The 15,421-nt window shown below is 38.2% G+C and overlaps 25 non-coding genes and 1 pseudogene across 25 annotated transcripts; 1 reads left to right on the plus strand and 25 right to left on the minus strand.

The window, feature by feature from the left end:
• Window positions 1–142: 142 nt before the first annotated feature.
• LOC142894349 (U5 spliceosomal RNA) lies at window positions 143–256 on the minus strand. Its single transcript, XR_012927834.1, has one exon. It is a non-coding gene; the product is annotated as a U5 spliceosomal RNA (small nuclear RNA).
• A 583-nt stretch (window positions 257–839) lies between these two features.
• LOC142894384 (U5 spliceosomal RNA) lies at window positions 840–953 on the minus strand. Its single transcript, XR_012927867.1, has one exon. It is a non-coding gene; the product is annotated as a U5 spliceosomal RNA (small nuclear RNA).
• Window positions 954–2,190: 1,237 nt separating this feature from the next.
• LOC142894470 (U5 spliceosomal RNA) lies at window positions 2,191–2,303 on the minus strand. Its single transcript, XR_012927946.1, has one exon. It is a non-coding gene; the product is annotated as a U5 spliceosomal RNA (small nuclear RNA).
• A 511-nt stretch (window positions 2,304–2,814) lies between these two features.
• LOC142894396 (U5 spliceosomal RNA) lies at window positions 2,815–2,928 on the minus strand. Its single transcript, XR_012927878.1, has one exon. It is a non-coding gene; the product is annotated as a U5 spliceosomal RNA (small nuclear RNA).
• Window positions 2,929–3,522: 594 nt separating this feature from the next.
• On the minus strand, window positions 3,523–3,636 carry LOC142894469 (U5 spliceosomal RNA). Its single transcript, XR_012927945.1, has one exon. It is a non-coding gene; the product is annotated as a U5 spliceosomal RNA (small nuclear RNA).
• Window positions 3,637–4,414: 778 nt separating this feature from the next.
• On the plus strand, window positions 4,415–4,531 carry LOC142894468 (U5 spliceosomal RNA). Its single transcript, XR_012927944.1, has one exon. It is a non-coding gene; the product is annotated as a U5 spliceosomal RNA (small nuclear RNA).
• Window positions 4,532–4,935: 404 nt separating this feature from the next.
• Window positions 4,936–5,047, minus strand: LOC142894471 (U5 spliceosomal RNA). Its single transcript, XR_012927947.1, has one exon. It is a non-coding gene; the product is annotated as a U5 spliceosomal RNA (small nuclear RNA).
• Window positions 5,048–5,575: 528 nt separating this feature from the next.
• LOC142894563 (U5 spliceosomal RNA) lies at window positions 5,576–5,689 on the minus strand. Its single transcript, XR_012928036.1, has one exon. It is a non-coding gene; the product is annotated as a U5 spliceosomal RNA (small nuclear RNA).
• A 293-nt stretch (window positions 5,690–5,982) lies between these two features.
• Window positions 5,983–6,096, minus strand: LOC142894564 (U5 spliceosomal RNA). Its single transcript, XR_012928037.1, has one exon. It is a non-coding gene; the product is annotated as a U5 spliceosomal RNA (small nuclear RNA).
• Window positions 6,097–6,552: 456 nt separating this feature from the next.
• Window positions 6,553–6,666, minus strand: LOC142894566 (U5 spliceosomal RNA). Its single transcript, XR_012928039.1, has one exon. It is a non-coding gene; the product is annotated as a U5 spliceosomal RNA (small nuclear RNA).
• A 295-nt stretch (window positions 6,667–6,961) lies between these two features.
• LOC142894562 (U5 spliceosomal RNA) lies at window positions 6,962–7,075 on the minus strand. Its single transcript, XR_012928035.1, has one exon. It is a non-coding gene; the product is annotated as a U5 spliceosomal RNA (small nuclear RNA).
• A 467-nt stretch (window positions 7,076–7,542) lies between these two features.
• On the minus strand, window positions 7,543–7,656 carry LOC142894567 (U5 spliceosomal RNA). The gene has a single exon (XR_012928040.1). It is a non-coding gene; the product is annotated as a U5 spliceosomal RNA (small nuclear RNA).
• A 456-nt stretch (window positions 7,657–8,112) lies between these two features.
• LOC142894432 (U5 spliceosomal RNA) lies at window positions 8,113–8,226 on the minus strand. The gene has a single exon (XR_012927913.1). It is a non-coding gene; the product is annotated as a U5 spliceosomal RNA (small nuclear RNA).
• A 458-nt stretch (window positions 8,227–8,684) lies between these two features.
• On the minus strand, window positions 8,685–8,798 carry LOC142894568 (U5 spliceosomal RNA). Its single transcript, XR_012928041.1, has one exon. It is a non-coding gene; the product is annotated as a U5 spliceosomal RNA (small nuclear RNA).
• Window positions 8,799–9,266: 468 nt separating this feature from the next.
• LOC142894431 (U5 spliceosomal RNA) lies at window positions 9,267–9,379 on the minus strand. The gene has a single exon (XR_012927912.1). It is a non-coding gene; the product is annotated as a U5 spliceosomal RNA (small nuclear RNA).
• Window positions 9,380–9,836: 457 nt separating this feature from the next.
• On the minus strand, window positions 9,837–9,950 carry LOC142894569 (U5 spliceosomal RNA). Its single transcript, XR_012928042.1, has one exon. It is a non-coding gene; the product is annotated as a U5 spliceosomal RNA (small nuclear RNA).
• Window positions 9,951–10,408: 458 nt separating this feature from the next.
• LOC142894570 (U5 spliceosomal RNA) lies at window positions 10,409–10,522 on the minus strand. Its single transcript, XR_012928043.1, has one exon. It is a non-coding gene; the product is annotated as a U5 spliceosomal RNA (small nuclear RNA).
• Window positions 10,523–10,990: 468 nt separating this feature from the next.
• On the minus strand, window positions 10,991–11,104 carry LOC142894322 (U5 spliceosomal RNA). The gene has a single exon (XR_012927807.1). It is a non-coding gene; the product is annotated as a U5 spliceosomal RNA (small nuclear RNA).
• A 457-nt stretch (window positions 11,105–11,561) lies between these two features.
• Window positions 11,562–11,675, minus strand: LOC142894323 (U5 spliceosomal RNA). The gene has a single exon (XR_012927808.1). It is a non-coding gene; the product is annotated as a U5 spliceosomal RNA (small nuclear RNA).
• A 293-nt stretch (window positions 11,676–11,968) lies between these two features.
• On the minus strand, window positions 11,969–12,082 carry LOC142894458 (U5 spliceosomal RNA). The gene has a single exon (XR_012927938.1). It is a non-coding gene; the product is annotated as a U5 spliceosomal RNA (small nuclear RNA).
• A 467-nt stretch (window positions 12,083–12,549) lies between these two features.
• LOC142894324 (U5 spliceosomal RNA) lies at window positions 12,550–12,663 on the minus strand. The gene has a single exon (XR_012927809.1). It is a non-coding gene; the product is annotated as a U5 spliceosomal RNA (small nuclear RNA).
• A 457-nt stretch (window positions 12,664–13,120) lies between these two features.
• Window positions 13,121–13,234, minus strand: LOC142894325 (U5 spliceosomal RNA). Its single transcript, XR_012927810.1, has one exon. It is a non-coding gene; the product is annotated as a U5 spliceosomal RNA (small nuclear RNA).
• Window positions 13,235–13,701: 467 nt separating this feature from the next.
• On the minus strand, window positions 13,702–13,815 carry LOC142894460 (U5 spliceosomal RNA). Its single transcript, XR_012927940.1, has one exon. It is a non-coding gene; the product is annotated as a U5 spliceosomal RNA (small nuclear RNA).
• Window positions 13,816–14,273: 458 nt separating this feature from the next.
• Window positions 14,274–14,387, minus strand: LOC142894561 (U5 spliceosomal RNA). The gene has a single exon (XR_012928034.1). It is a non-coding gene; the product is annotated as a U5 spliceosomal RNA (small nuclear RNA).
• Window positions 14,388–14,682: 295 nt separating this feature from the next.
• Window positions 14,683–14,796, minus strand: LOC142894326 (U5 spliceosomal RNA). Its single transcript, XR_012927811.1, has one exon. It is a non-coding gene; the product is annotated as a U5 spliceosomal RNA (small nuclear RNA).
• Window positions 14,797–15,262: 466 nt separating this feature from the next.
• On the minus strand, window positions 15,263–15,389 carry LOC142894463 (U5 spliceosomal RNA; annotated as a pseudogene).
• Between the last annotated feature and the right edge of the window lie 32 nt (window positions 15,390–15,421).

Raw genomic sequence — 15,421 nt, forward strand, 5'->3', positions numbered from 1 at the left:
ATTGTAGAGAAGTGTGAATGAAAATTATTTGGACGACACAACACACGTGGTGAGATCCGCCTAGTGATGCAGATCAAGTAAGATCCTTAAGCATGTTACTCAAACGATGCATTTATGATGACTTTATTTTCACACTTTAAGAAGCCCCATATAAGTAGGGCATCGAAAAATTGAGTAATACTCTTATTGATCCTCTCCACGGAAATCTTTAGTAAAAGGCGAAAGATTTATTCGATCTGAAGAGAAATCAGAGTGATCTAACACGCAACATAGTGAGGACCTGGTCCCTTTCAAACTCATATCAACCTTCCCACTGGTGTGTTTTAATGTCACTAAAACCAGACAATTAAAGAAAGTTCAACTTCAGGGATCGCTCTGAAGCATCAACTTAAAGAAACACCAACACCAAACACCAAAAACAAAAACTTTACACTAATCGACAACTATAGAGGGACAAGTTTAACATTTGTTCCAAGTGACGGCTTCGCAAGGCATTCTGGGAATCTAACCCCTGCGATAACCAACGGTCGTCGATGAGATAATAGAACGCTCTACTTTCACTGTACAACAAACATATACTTATACTATACTATAATGTCATAAAACACACCGAGATATACAACACAAAACTATAATTCGAATTTTTAGCGATCTTTGGCGATATTCATACACAGACTTAAAACATGCATCATCAACATCTAGTGGTGACACACATCCAGTTCTCTATTGTGTTTTAGTGTGAATGGGATTATTAGCACTCCATCACACGCATGTTGTGAGTAACATGTAATATTAATCACACGCCCCATTCAAGATCATTTTCATTTCACAGTTTAGGAAGCCCCACATAAGCAGGGCATCAAAAAATTGAGTAATACTCTTATTGATCCTCTCCACGGAAATCTTTAGTAAAAGGCGAAAGATTTATACGATCTGAAGAGAAATCAGAGTGATCTAACAAACTACACACTGAAGGCTTGGTCCCTTTAAAACTCATACCAACCTTCCCACTGGTGTGTTATTATTGTCGCTCAAACTCGAACCATTTTGAAGACAGTTGAACTTGACGTTTCCTTCAGAAGCATCAATTTAAATAAACACCACCACCAACAACAACTTTACTCTCATCAACAGCTATAGCGACACAAATTCAACATTTGTTCCATGTGATTGTCCCTGACGCAAGGCATTCTGGGAATTTAGCCCCTCCGATAACAAACCATCTTCGGTGAGATAATCATAGAACACTCTGCTCTCACTCTACAACTGACTTCGCAATATAATAAAACACAGTGAGAGGTTACGACGATTCCGAAAAGACAAAACTGTGATTGGAACTTTTAGCGATCTTCGGCTACATTAACAAACAAAGTTAAAATATACACTAGTGACATCTAGTGGTGATACACAACAATTGTCGATTGTGATGCAGTAGCGAAAATAGGATAACGTGGAACAATTTTCAAAAATATAGTGATACTGCCCTGTAGTGTAGACGTTTACAAACTAACCATTCATGAATCGGAAACAAAGCACACCACTGAATTAATTTTCACAAATAAAAAGAAGTCCCACATAAGCAAGGCATGGAAAAATTGGGCAATATTCTAATTGACCCTCTCCATTGAAATCTTTACGAAAATGCGATTTATTTGATCTGAAGAGAAATCAGAATGATCTTAAAAGGAACACACTGAGGGCCTGGTCCCTTTGAAACTCACGCCAACCGTCCCACTGGTGTGTTATAAATGACACTAAAAAAACACAATAAAAGACAGTTCAACTTGATGAGTATTATTTACTATTAACAATTTCCTTAGAAGAAACAACAACAATTGTACTCTCTTCAGAAACTGCAGTTAAACAAATGCAAAACTTTATACCATGTTAATTTCAGCCAACACTGCCTCCACTTCAAGAAGCAATATTGTGTATAGTAAAACACAATGTTCTGGCTCCATATTTACAACCACAGTGTAAATGAAACATGACTCGTTCAAATGCAAAGCATCCACTGATAATTTCTACAGAATGGCAAACATTCACATTGTGAAACCAGATTATTTCACAGATATGTGCACAACAAAAAGAAACAATTGATATTAGCAATAATATTTATCAAGCCAAATTCAAAATAGGCTGTTGACCATTCCTTTAAAGCGTGAGCAATAGATTTAAACAATTCAAGAAACCTCGCAAATGTATGGCATCAAGAAGTTGAGTAATTCTCTTTGTGATCCTCTGCACGGAAGTCTTTAGTAAAAGGCAACAAATTTATTCAATCTGAAGATAAATTAGAGAGCTCTAAAAGGCAACAAAATGAGGGCCGGGGCCCGGGTCCCTTTCAAACTCAAGCCAACCTTCCCACTGGTGTGTTATTAATGTCACTCAAACCAGACAATTAAAGAGAGTTAAACTTGATGTTTCTTTCAGAAGTCTTAACTTAAAGAAACACCACCAACAACAACGTCACTCTAAAGGGACACAAATTCAACATTTGTTCCATGTGATTGTCCCTGACGCAAGGCATTCTGCGATAACAAATAATATTCGACAAGAAGATCACTCCGCTTTCAGTATACATCAGACTTTCAGAATAGAATAAAACACATTGATGTCACGACGATAAAACAGTGAATAGAAAACGTTGAAAGGTGAACCAACGCCATCTAGTGGCGACACACACTCAGTTTTCTAACATGTAATACTGTGAATGAATGAATAAGCGGACACATTTTAAGTATATTGCAATAACAGCCCAGGGGTGTTAATCGGACATGCATCTTGAAGGCAATTTCATTTCACAGTTCAGGAAGCCCCACATAAGCAGGGCATCAAAAAATTGAGTAATACTCTTATTGATCCTCTCCACGGAAATCTTTAGTAAAAGGCGAAAGATTTATACGATCTGAAGAGAAATCAGAGTGATCTAACACGCTACACACTGAAGGCTTGGTCCCTTTCAAACTCATGGCAACCTTCCCACTGGTGTTTTATTATTGTCGCTCAAAGTAGACAAATTTTGAAGACAGTTGAACTTGAAATTTCCTTCAGAAGCATCAATCTAAATAAACACCACCACCACCACCAACTTTACTCTCATCAACAACTATAGCGACACAAATTCAACATTTGTTCCACGTGATTGTCCCTGACGCAAGGCATTCTGGGAATTTAGCCCCTCCGATAACAAACCATCTTCGGTGAGATAATCATAGAACACTCTGCTCTCACTCTACAACTGACTTCGCAATATAATAAAACACAGTGAGAGGTTACGACGATTCCGAAAAGACAAAACTGTGATTGGAACTTTTAGCGATCTTCGGCTACATTAACAAACAAAGTTAAAAGATACACTAGTGACATCTAGTGGTGACACACAATAATTGTCGATTGTGACGCAGTTGTGAAAATGAGATCACGTGGAAAACATTTCAAAAATATAGTGATACTGCCCTGTAGTGTAGACGTTTACAAACTAACCATTCATGAATCGGAAAAAAGGCCCAGCGTTGAATTAATTTTCACAAATAAAAAAGGCCCCACATAAGAAGGGCATCTAAGTGATCCTCTCCACGGAAATCTTTAGTAAAAGGCGAAAGATCTATTTGAGCCAAAGAGAAATCAGAATCATCTAACACGCAACACACTGAAGACCTGGTCCCTTTGAAACTCATGCTGTAATGGAAAATGACTGTGCTCATATTATTATATGCATTATCTCATTCAAATAGTCATTTTCTATACTCATTGCATGATCTACATGTTTTATCTCATCTCATACTGGTGGAAAGGTAGCACCCTGTATGCATCCGGGGAAAGTACGACTGATGTTTAAGAGTTACAATCATGCTGAGAAATGCTGCCTTGTTTTCTTACATCCTGTATCATTTTCCTGACTAGGAGCAAGGCCACAAGAGAATCTCTGTGTGTGCTCAGACTCTTCTTGAACCTTCTCAAAGCTTCTTATCTCATCTCCTCTCCTCCTATTATTACCCTCCACAGTCTTTGTCTCCTCACACTTGTACTTGCATCCTGACTGCATTGCTGTTCATTTGGATTGTGCTGTGAACTTTGTTCTTGCATAAAGACTTCTCACACATTGATCCTGGTCAAAGCGTTTTTATTTTTTGCACAACTACTGTCTAGTTTTGTGTTTTATCGTAATGACATATCAATTTGTTTTATTCTATTCTGAAGTCTGATGTATACTGAAAGCGGAGTGATCTTCTTGTCGAATAATGTTTGTTATCGCAGAATGCCTTGCGTCAGGGACAATCACAGGTAACAAATGTTGAATTTGTGTCCCTTTAGAGTGACGTGAGTCGAGTTTGAGCGACATTAAAACACACCAGTGGGAAGGTTGGCATGAGTTTGAAAGGGACCAGGCCCTCACTGTGTTGTTTTTTGTTCACTCTGATTTCACTTCAAATTGAATAAATATTTTGCCTTTTACTAAATATTTCTGTGAGAGGATCATTAAGAGTATTACTCAGTAATTTGATGGCTTATATTTCTTCTCAATTACTTACTTGTTGTTGTTTCTTGTAATAGTAAATTATACTCAAATATTTGTAAGATAAACATCAAGTTTAACTGCCTTCAATTGTGTTGTTTTATTGTCATTAATAAGACACCAGTGGGAAGGTTGGCATGTCAACAACAACAAATTTTGAAGCATCAACAAGATAACCCTAACCCCACCAAAAACTTTACTGTCATTAACAACCATGGCGACACAAACTCAACATTTGTTCCATGCGATTGTCCCTTACGCAAGGCATTCTGAGAATTTAGCCCCTGCGATGACAAACGATATTCGATGAGAAAATCATAAAACACTCTGCTTTAAGTATAGTAACTGACTGAACAGAAGTCAGAGTGATCTAACACACAACACACTGAAGGCCAGCTACCTTTCAAACTCACGCATAGTATACAAGTATACAACTGAATAACTGAGTAATACTCTCAATGATCCTCTCACGGAAATATTTAGTAAAAGGCAAAAAAAATTATTCAATTTGAAGAGAAATCAGAGTGATCCAATACACAACACAGTGAGGGCCTGGTCCCTTTCAAACTCATGGCAACCTTCCCACTGGTGTGTTTTAATGTCGCTCAAAAGAGACTAACGTCACTCTAAAGGGAAACAAATTCAACATTTGTTTCATGCGATTGTCCCTGACGCAAGGCATTCTGAGAATTTAGCCCCTGCGATAACAAACGATCTTCGATGAGAAAATCATAGAACACTCTGCTTTAAGTATACAAATGACTGCGGATTAGAATAAAACACACTGAAATGTCACGACAATCTCTAAAACACAAAACTATAATTGAAGGTTTCAATATCAATTGATTGAATGAACTCACAAAGGTAAAACTTGCACCAGCGACATCTAGTGGTGAGACCCATTCAGTTTTCTAATGTGTAGTCCTGTGAATGAAATTACGTGGACTACATATCACATGATTTGTGATAACTGCCCGGTTGTGCAGATCAGACGTGACTTGTTATAATCTTAATGAAAGGATAAGTAAAAAAACAATTTAATTTCACAGTTTAAGGAGCCCCACATAAGCAGGGCAATGAAAAATTGAGTAATACTCTTAGTGATCCTCTCCACGGAAATCTTTAGTAAAAGGCGAAAGATTTATTCGATCTGAAGAGAAATCAGAGTGATCTAACACGCAACACACTGAAGGCTTGGTCCCTTTCAAACTCATGGCAACCTTCCCACTGGTGTTTTATTATTGTGGCTCAAACTAGACAGATTTTGAAGATAGATCAACTTGATGTTTCCTTCAAGCATGGTGAGACGCATTCAGTTTTCTAATGTGTAGTCCTGTGAATGGAATTCCGTGGACTACATATCACATGATTTGTGATAACTGCCCGGTTGCGCAGATCAGACGTAACCTGTTATAATCTTAATGAAAGGATAAGTAAAAAAAAAATTATTTCACAGTTTAAGAAGCCCCACATAAGCAGGGCAATGAAAAATTGAGTAATACTCTTAGTGATCCTCTCCACGGAAATCTTTAGTAAAAGGCGAAAGATTTATTCGATCTGAAGAGAAATCAGAGTGATCTAACACGCAACACACTGAAGGCTTGGTCCCTTTCAAACTCATGGCAACCTTCCCACTGGTGTGTTATTATTGTCGCTCAAACTAGACAAATTTTGAAGACAGTTCAACTTCAGAAGCATCAAAAGGAAACAACCCCACCACCTACTTTACTCTCATTAAAAAGCATGGCGACACAAACTCAACATTTGTTACATGCGATTGTCCCCGACGCAAAACTACAATTAAAGGTTTTAGCGACCTTTGGATGAATGAATACGCAAAATTAAAACTCGCACCAGCGACATCTAGTGGTGAGACACATTCAGGTTTCTAATGTGTAGTCCTGTGAATGAAATTACGTGGACTACATATCACATGATTTGTGATAACTGCCTGGTTGCGCAGATCAGACGTAACCTGTTATAATCTTAATGAAAGGATAAGTAAAAAAACAATTTAATTTCACAGTTTAAGAAGCCCCACATAAGCAGGGCAATGAAAAATTGAGTAATACTCTTAGTGATCCTCTCCACGGAAATCTTTAGTAAAAGGCGAAAGATTTATTCGATCTGAAGAGAAATCAGAGTGATCTAACACGCAACACACTGAAGGCTTGGTCCCTTTCAAACTCATGGCAACCTTCCCACTGGTGTGTTATTATTGTCGCTCAAACTAGACAAATTTTGAAGATAGTTCAACTTGATGTTTCCTTCAAGCATGGTGAGACGTGTTCAGTTTTCTAATGTGTAGTCCTGTGAATGAAATTACGTGGACTACATATCACATGATTTGTGATAACTGCCCGGTTGTGCAGATCGGACATAACCCGTTAACATCTTAATGAAAGGATAAGTAAAAAAACAATTTAATTTCACAGTTTAAGAAGCCCCACATAAGCAGGGCAATGAAAAATTGAATAATACTCTTAGTGATCCTCTCCACGGAAATCTTTAGTAAAAGGCGAAAGATTTATTCGATCTGAAGAGAAATCAGAGTGATCTAACACGCAACACACTGAAGGCTTGGTCCCTTTCAAACTCATGGCAACCTTCCCACTGGTGTGTTATTATTGTCGCTCAAACTAGACACATTTTGAAGATAGTTCAACTTGATGTTTCCTTCTGAAGCATCAAAAGGAAACAACCCCACCACCTACTTTACTCTCATTAACAAGCATGGCGACACAAACTCAACATTTGTTACATGCGATTGTCCCCGACGCAAAACTACAATTGAAGGTTTTAGCGACCTTTGGATAAATGAATACGCAAAATTAAAACTCGCACCAGCGACATCTAGTGGTGAGACACATTCAGTTTTCTAATGTGTAGTCCTGTGAATGAAATTACGTGGACTACATATCATATGATTTGTGATAACTGCCCGGTTGTGCAGATCAGACGTGACTTGTTATAATCTTAATGAAAGGACAAGTAAAAAAACAATTTAATTTCACAGTTTAAGGAGCCCCACATAAGCAGGGCAATGAAAAATTGAGTAATACTCTTAGTGATCCTCTCCACGGAAATCTTTAGTAAAAGGCGAAAGATTTATTCGATCTGAAGAGAAATCAGAGTGATCTAACACGCAACACACTGAAGGCTTGGTCCCATTCAAACTCATGGCAACCTTCCCACTGGTGTGTTATTATTGTCGCTCAAACTAGACAAATTTTGAAGACAGTTCAACTTCAGAAGCATCAAAAGGAAACAACCCCACCACCTACTTTACTCTCATTAACAAGCATGGCGACACAAACTCAACATTTGTTACATGCGATTGTCCCCGACGCAAAACTACAATTGAAGGTTTTAGCGACCTTTGGATAAATGAATACGCAAAATTAAAACTCGCACCAGCGACATCTAGTGGTGAGACACATTCAGTTTTCTAATGTGTAGTCCTGTGAATGAAATTACGTGGACTACATATCACATGATTTGTGATAACTGCCTGGTTGTGCAGATCAGACGTGACTTGTTATAATCTTAATGAAAGGACAAGTAAAAAAACAATTTAATTTCACAGTTTAAGAAGCCCCACATAAGCAGGGCAATGAAAAATTGAGTAATACTCTTAGTGATGCTCTCCACGGAAATCTTTAGTAAAAGGCGAAAGATTTATTCGATCTGAAGAGAAATCAGAGTGATCTAACACGCAACACACTGAAGGCTTGGTCCCATTCAAACTCATGGCAACCTTCCCACTGGTGTTTTATTATTGTCGCTCAAACTAGACAAATTTTGAAGACAGTTCAACTTCAGAAGCATCAAAAGGAAACAACCCCACCACCTACTTTACTCTCATTAACAAGCATGACGACACAAACTCAACATTTGTTACATGCGATTGTCCCGGACGCAAAACTACAATTAAAGGTTTTAGCGACCTTTGGATAAATGAATACGCAAAATTAAAACTCGCACCAGCGACATCTAGTGGTGAGACACATTCAGTTTTCTAATGTGTAGTCCTGTGAATGAAATTCCGTGGACTACATATCACATGATTTGTGATAACTGCCCGGTTGTGCAGATCGGACGTAACCCATTAACATCTTAATGAAAGGATAAGTTAAAAAAAACAATTTAATTTCACAGTTTAAGAAGCCCCACATAAGCAGGGCAATGAAAAATTGAGTAATACTCTTAGTGATCCTCTCCACGGAAATCTTTAGTAAAAGGCGAAAGATTTATTCGATCTGAAGAGAAATCAGAGTGATCTAACACGCAACACACTGAAGGCTTGGTCCCTTTCAAACTCATGGCAACCTTCCCACTGGTGTGTTATTATTGTTGCACAAACTAGACACATTTTGAAGATAGTTCAACTTGATGTTTCCTTCAGAAGCATCAAAAGGAAACAACCCCACCACCTACTTTACTCTCATTAACAAGCATGGCGAAACAAACTCAACATTTGTTACATGCGATTGTCCCGGACGCAAAACTACAATTGAAGGTTTTAGCGACCTTTGGATAAATGAATATGCAAAATTAAAACTCGCACCAGCGACATCTAGTGGTGAGACACATTCAGTTTTCTAATGTGTAGTCCTGTGAATGAAATTACGTGGACTACATATCACATGATTTGTGATAACTGCCTGGTTGCGCAGATCAGACGTAACCTGTTCTAATCTTAATGAAAGGATAAGTAAAGAAACAATTTAATTTCACAGTTTAAGACTCCCCACATAAGCAGGGCAATGAAAAATTGAGTAATACTCTTAGTGATCCCCTCCACGGAAATCTTTAGTAAAAGGCGAAAGATTTGTTCGATCTGAAGAGAAATCAGAGTGATCTAACACGCAACACACTGAAGGCTTGGTCCCTTTCAAACTCATGGCAACCTTCCCACTGGTGTGTTATTATTGTCGCTCAAACTAGACAAATTTTGAAGACAGTTCAACTTCAGAAGCATCAAAAGGAAACAACCCCACCACCTACTTTACTCTCATTAACAAGCATGGCGACACAAACTCAACATTTGTTACATGCGATTGTCCCGGACGCAAAACTACAATTGAAGGTTTTAGTGACCTTTGGATAAATGAATACGCAAAATTAAAACTCGCACCAGCGACATCTAGTGGTGAGACACATTCAGTTTTCTAATGTGTAGTCCTGTGAATGAAATTACGTGGACTACATATCACATGATTTGTGATAACTGCCCGGTTGTGCAGATCGGACGTAACCCATTAACATCTTAATGAAAGGATAAGTTAAAAAAACAATTTAATTTCACAGTTTAAGAAGCCCCACATAAGCAGGGCAATGAAAAATTGAGTAATACTCTTAGTGATCCTCTCCACGGAAATCTTTAGTAAAAGGCGAAAGATTTATTCGATCTGAAGAGAAATCAGAGTGATCTAACACGCAACACACTGAAGGCTTGGTCCCATTCAAACTCATGGCAACCTTCCCACTGGTGTTTTATTATTGTCGCTCAAACTAGACAAATTTTGAAGACAGTTCAACTTCAGAAGCATCAAAAGGAAACAACCCCACCACCTACTTTACTCTCATTAACAAGCATGACGACACAAACTCAACATTTGTTACATGCGATTGTCCCGGACGCAAAACTACAATTAAAGGTTTTAGCGACCTTTGGATAAATGAATACGCAAAATTAAAACTCGCACCAGCGACATCTAGTGGTGAGACACATTCAGTTTTCTAATGTGTAGTCCTGTGAATGAAATTCCGTGGACTACATATCACATGATTTGTGATAACTGCCCGGTTGTGCAGATCGGACGTAACCCATTAACATCTTAATGAAAGGATAAGTTAAAAAAAACAATTTAATTTCACAGTTTAAGAAGCCCCACATAAGCAGGGCAATGAAAAATTGAGTAATACTCTTAGTGATCCTCTCCACGGAAATCTTTAGTAAAAGGCGAAAGATTTATTCGATCTGAAGAGAAATCAGAGTGATCTAACACGCAACACACTGAAGGCTTGGTCCCTTTCAAACTCATGGCAACCTTCCCACTGGTGTGTTATTATTGTTGCACAAACTAGACACATTTTGAAGATAGTTCAACTTGATGTTTCCTTCAGAAGCATCAAAAGGAAACAACCCCACCACCTACTTTACTCTCATTAACAAGCATGGCGAAACAAACTCAACATTTGTTACATGCGATTGTCCCGGACGCAAAACTACAATTGAAGGTTTTAGCGACCTTTGGATAAATGAATATGCAAAATTAAAACTCGCACCAGCGACATCTAGTGGTGAGACACATTCAGTTTTCTAATGTGTAGTCCTGTGAATGAAATTACGTGGACTACATATCACATGATTTGTGATAACTGCCCGGTTGTGCAGATCGGACGTAACCCATTAACATCTTAATGAAAGGATAAGTTAAAAAAACAATTTAATTTCACAGTTTAAGAAGCCCCACATAAGCAGGGCAATGAAAAATTGAGTAATACTCTTAGTGATCCTCTCCACGGAAATCTTTAGTAAAAGGCGAAAGATTTATTCGATCTGAAGAGAAATCAGAGTGATCTAACACGCAACACACTGAAGGCTTGGTCCCTTTCAAACTCATGGCAACCTTCCCACTGGTGTGTTATTATTGTCGCTCAAACTAGACAAATTTTGAAGACAGTTCAACTTCAGAAGCATCAAAAGGAAACAACCCCACCACCTACTTTACTCTCATTAACAAGCATGGCGACACAAACTCAACATTTGTTACATGCGATTGTCCCGGACGCAAAACTACAATTGAAGGTTTTAGTGACCTTTGGATAAATGAATACGCAAAATTAAAACTCGCACCAGCGACATCTAGTGGTGAGACACATTCAGTTTTCTAATGTGTAGTCCTGTGAATGAAATTACGTGGACTACATATCACATGATTTGTGATAACTGCCCGGTTGTGCAGATCGGACGTAACCCATTAACATCTTAATGAAAGGATAAGTTAAAAAAACAATTTAATTTCACAGTTTAAGAAGCCCCACATAAGCAGGGCAATGAAAAATTGAGTAATACTCTTAGTGATCCTCTCCACGGAAATCTTTAGTAAAAGGCGAAAGATTTATTCGATCTGAAGAGAAATCAGAGTGATCTAACACGCAACACACTGAAGGCTTGGTCCCTTTCAAACTCATGGCAACCTTCCCACTGGTGTTTTATTATTGTGGCTCAAACTAGACAGATTTTGAAGATAGATCAACTTGATGTTTCCTTCAAGCATGGTGAGACGCATTCAGTTTTCTAATGTGTAGTCCTGTGAATGGAATTCCGTGGACTACATATCACATGATTTGTGATAACTGCCCGGTTGCGCAGATCAGACGTAACCTGTTATAATCTTAATGAAAGGATAAGTAAAAAAAAAATTATTTCACAGTTTAAGAAGCCCCACATAAGCAGGGCAATGAAAAATTGAGTAATACTCTTAGTGATCCTCTCCACAGAAATCTTTAGTAAAAGGCGAAAGATTTATTTGATCTGAAGAGAAATCAGAGTGATCTAACACGCAACACACTGAAGGCTTGGTCCCTTTCAAACTCATGGCAACCTTCCCACTGGTGTGTTATTATTGTCGCTCAAACTAGACACATTTTGAAGATAGTTCAACTTGATGTTTCCTTCAGAAGCATCAAAAGGAAACAACCCCACCACCTACTTTACTCTCATTAACAAGCATGGCGACACAAACTCAACATTTGTTACATGCGATTGTCCCCGACGCAAAACTACAATTGAAGGTTTTAGCGACCTTTGGATAAATGAATATTCAAAATTAAAACTCGCACCAGCAACATCTAGTGGTGAGACACATTCAGTTTTCTAATGTGTAGTCCTGTGAATGAAATTCCGTGGACTACATATCACATGATTTGTGATAACTGCCCGGTTGTGCAGATCAGACGTAACCTGTTATAATCTTAATGAAAGGATAAGTAAAAAAACAATTTAATTTCACAGTTTAAGGAGCCCCACATAAGCAGGGCAATGAAAAATTGAGTAATACTCTTAGTGATCCTCTCCACGGAAATCTTTAGTAAAAGGCGAAAGATTTATTCGATCTGAAGAGAAATCAGAGTGATCTAACACGCAACACACTGAAGGCTTGGTCCCTTTCAAACTCATGGCAACCTTCCCACTGGTGTGTTATTATGGTCGCTCAAACTATACAAATTTTGAAGACAGTTCAACTTCAGAAGCATCAAAAGGAAACAACCCCACCACCTACTTTACTCTCATTAACAAGCATGGCGACACAAACTCAACATTTGTTACATGCGATTGTCCCGGACGCAAAACTACAATTGAAGGTTTTAGCGACCTTTGGATAAATGAATACGCAAAATTAAAACTCGCACCAGCGACATCTAGTGGTGAGACACATTCAGTTTTCTAATGTGTAGTCCTGTGAATGACATTACGTGGACTACATATCACATGATTTGTGATAACCGCCCGGTTGTGCAGATCGGACATAACCCGTTAACATCTTAATGAAAGGATAAGTAAAAAAAACAATTTAATTTCACAGTTTAAGAAGCCCCACATAAGCAGGGCAATGAAAAATTGAGTAATACTCTTAGTGATCCTCTCCACGGAAATCTTTAGTAAAAGGCGAAAGATTTATTCGATCTGAAGAGAAATCAGAGTGATCTAACACGCAACACACTGAAGGCTTGGTCCCTTTCAAACTCATGGCAACCTTCCCACTGGTGTTTTATTATTGTCGCTCAAACTAGACACATTTTGAAGATAGTTCAACTTGATGTTTCCTTCAGAAGCATCAAAAGGAAACAACCCCACCACCTACTTTATTCTCATTAACAAGCATGGCGACACAAACTCAACATTTGTTACATGCGATTGTCCCGGACGCAAAACTACAATTGAAGGTTTTAGCGACCTTTGGATAAATGAATACGCAAAATTAAAACTTGCACCAGCGACATCTAGTGGTGAGACACATTCAGTTTTCTAATGTGTAGTCCTGTGAATGAAATTACGTGGACTACATATCACATGATTTGTGATAACTGCCCGGTTGTGCAGATCAGACGTGACTTGTTATAATCTTAATGAAAGGATAAGTAAAAAAACAATTTAATTTCACAGTTTAAGAAGCCCCACATAAGCAGGGCAAGGAAAAATTGAGTAATACTCTTAGTGATCCTCTCCACGGAAATCTTTAGTAAAAGGCGAACGATTTATTCGATCTGAAGAGAAATCAGAGTGATCTAACACGCAACACACTGAAGGCTTGGTCCCTTTCAAACTCATGGCAACCTTCCCACTGGTGTTTTATTATTGTCGCTCAAACTAGACAAATTTTGAAGACAGTTCAACTTCAGAAGCATCAAAAGGAAACAACCCCACCACCTACTTTACTCTCATTAACAAGCATGGCGACACAAACTCAACATTTGTTACATGCGATTGTCCCGGACGCAAAACTACAATTGAAGGTTTTAGCGACCTTTGGATAAATGAATACGCAAAATTAAAACTCGCACCAGCGACATCTAGTGGTGAGACACATTCAGTTTTCTAATGTGTAGTCCTGTGAATGAAATTCCGTGGACTACATATCACATGATTTGTGATAACTGCCCGGTTGTGCAGATCGGACGTAAACCATTAACATCTTAATGAAAGGATAAGTTAAAAAAAACAATTTAATTTCACAGTTTAAGAAGCCCCAAATAAGCAGGGCAATGAAAAATTGAGTAATACTCTTAGTGATCCTCTCCACGGAAATCTTTAGTAAAAGGCGAAAGATTTATTCGATCTGAAGAGAAATCAGAGTGATCTAACACGCAACACACTGAAGGCTTGGTCCCTTTCAAACTCATGGCAACCTTCCCACTGGTGTTTTATTATTGTGGCTCAAACTAGACAGATTTTGAAGATAGATCAACTTGATGTTTCCTTCAAGCATGGTGAGACGCATTCAGTTTTCTAATGTGTAGTCCTGTGAATGAAATTCCGTGGACTACATATCACATGATTTGTGATAACTGCCCGGTTGTGCAGATCAGACGTGACTTGTTATAATCTTAATGAAAGGATAAGTAAAAAAAAAATTTAATTTCACAGTTTAAGAAGCCCCACATAAGCAGGGCAATGAAAAATTGAGTAATACTCTTAGTGATCCTCTCCACGGAAATCTTTAGTAAAAGGCGAAAGATTTATTCGATCTGAAGAGAAATCAGAGTGATCTAACACGCAACACACTGAAGGCTTGGTCCCTTTCAAACTCATGGCAACCTTCCCACTGGTGTGTTATTATTGTCGCTCAAACTAGACACATTTTGAAGATAGTTCAACTTGATGTTTCCTTCAGAAGCATCAAAAGGAAACAACCCCACCACCTACTTTACTCTCATTAACAAGCATGGCGACACAAACTCAACATTTGTTACATGCGATTGTCCCCGACGCAAAACTACAATTGAAGGTTTTAGCCACCTTTGGATAAATGAATATGCAAAATTAAAACTCGCACCAGCAACATCTAGTGGTGAGACACATTCAGTTTTCTAATGTGTAGTCCTGTGAATGAAATTCCGTGGACTACATATCACATGATTTGTGATAACTGCCCGGTTGTGCAGATCAGACGTAACCTGTTATAATCTTAATGAAAGGATAAGTAAAAAAAAAATTAATTTCACAGTTTAAGAAGCCCCACATAAGCAGGGCAATGAAAAATTGAGTAATACTCTTAGTGATCCTCTCCACGGAAATTTAGTAAAACGGTATTTAGTAAAAGGCGAAAGATTTATTCGATCTGAAGAGAAATCAGAGTGATCTAACACGCAACACACTGAAGGCTTGGTCCC

This window comes from Nelusetta ayraudi, unplaced genomic scaffold (assembly GCF_046127955.1).
Source record: "Nelusetta ayraudi isolate G7.1 ecotype Tasmania unplaced genomic scaffold, CSIRO-AGI_Nayr_v1 ptg000042l, whole genome shotgun sequence".
NCBI classification, from domain to species: domain Eukaryota; kingdom Metazoa; phylum Chordata; class Actinopteri; order Tetraodontiformes; family Monacanthidae; genus Nelusetta; species Nelusetta ayraudi.